The sequence below is a fragment of the Takifugu flavidus genome, unplaced genomic scaffold (assembly GCF_003711565.1).
Source record: "Takifugu flavidus isolate HTHZ2018 unplaced genomic scaffold, ASM371156v2 ctg343, whole genome shotgun sequence".
NCBI lineage: Eukaryota > Metazoa > Chordata > Actinopteri > Tetraodontiformes > Tetraodontidae > Takifugu > Takifugu flavidus.
This window is the reverse complement of record NW_026621970.1, coordinates 24385-26002: the sequence shown is the minus strand read 5'-3', so window position 1 is coordinate 26002 and position 1618 is coordinate 24385. Positions and strand designations below refer to the sequence as shown.

Here is a 1618-nt window from a genome sequence, read left to right as displayed (position 1 = left end):
AACCTCCTATCTTTAGTATTGCTGCGCCAACTGGTGGTCTTTTGGGTTGAGGATAACGGTGATCTATATGTACCTATATGTAGCTATAGCGTCATTGGCCTCCACTCCAGCCACTCCTGGTAGTTCCTCAAAAACACTGAGTTTCTAGTGGATGCACAATCTGTGGAAGCCAACATAGAAACTTCTGAAGAGCCAAAGTTCTTGCAACAAAAATATAGTCCCCAATTAGCTTGTTTTGTTATCACACGACCCCGTCCCCATTATCTTAAGAGAATATAAAAGAATGAGTGGAGACAGAAGAGAGAATGAGACGTTTTTGGCGCGTGTCGCTCTTGATTTTGTGTTTATTTTTGCAGTAAACTTAAAGGAGGCCTTTTCACTTTATGTTTGATTAAATTTAAGCTGATATTCCATTCTTGACATCTTTAAATTTACAGTATTCATGGGAGATTTATTTGGTCATTTTGCTTCTTTTTATTTCCTATTTCCCACATTTCTTATTTGTTTTTATTAGATTGCAATAAATCCTATAACATTGAACAGACTGACTAAAGTCAAATGACCTGCGGTTCCCACCGATAGCCGTCATTCTGATGGGTTTTTGCTGGCTGCAGCTGAAATATTCCAATGCTCCATGTCACAGAGACAGTAAATACTAAACCCTAAAGATTCTGAAGGCATGATGTAAAATAGTAACGTATAATACAGACATTTGAAGAGACAATTAAGAGAATGTTTCCATGCTTATAAGAGTGGCCGAGGAGCCATTTAGAACTTTATAAAGATGCATTGTGTGATACCAGGAACTAATTTAACTTCAAGGCGAAGCTGCTTCTGCTTTGTCGACCATCGACTGACCTCCTGAAAGTCCACCAGCGCTTTTTAAAAACTGAATTTTTCATCTATGGAGGGAGTAGACGGCAGATGTTTCCACAGATGCTCTTCACCAGTGGTCAGTGAGTGATGCAGCAGATGAGCGGGAGTTGACTGGCTTCTACCAGCTAGTCTCAATGTCTCCAGCCCATAGTGTGGATTATCTACGAGATCAAACAGCAGCTTCACTCCTGAACCTTCAGCTGGTTCTGACTCAGGTCCAGTTCTCTGAGATGGGAGGGATTGGACCTCAGCGCCGAGGCCAGAGAGTCACAGCTGATCTCTGATAAACTGCAGCCACTTAATCTAAATAAAGAAGGGAAACTTTTATAAGGTTATAAGTGAAACCAGTATTCATCTGAAAGGTTAATCAAAGGCATGATCTGGAAATATTTAATTGAGTTCCAGGTGAAAAAATGATAGTAATATGTAATTACCATAATTCCAACCTCTCAGGTTTGCACTGTTCCAGAGGAGAATATATATTGTTCTGGCCCTCACTCTTCCCAGGTTCTCCCACCTCTTTCCCTCCCATCTCATCATGGAGATCCATCTCACCTGTGGCTCATCTTTAAAGGCACAACCTGTCTTAGATGACTTCCTGTCTCCCTCACCATCTCCCTCCTCGTTGGCTGGTGTCTACCAGGCACCCTCACGTAGTTTTGTCTAATTTTGGTTACCATCTGTCGGCTTTTTCATTGTCCTTAAATCAGTTTATCATGAATAAGTGGTCCCCGTGTGGCCT

At 41.4% G+C, this 1618-nt stretch overlaps 1 long non-coding RNA gene across 1 annotated transcript; it reads right to left on the bottom strand.

Annotated features, from left to right (window-relative positions):
- Positions 1–326: 326 nt before the first annotated feature.
- On the bottom strand, positions 327–1063 carry LOC130520316 (uncharacterized). Its single transcript, XR_008948772.1, has 2 exons — positions 874–1063; positions 327–815 (listed from the first exon to the last, which is right to left on the bottom strand). It is a non-coding gene; the product is annotated as an uncharacterized LOC130520316 (long non-coding RNA).
- Positions 1064–1618: the final 555 nt, after the last annotated feature.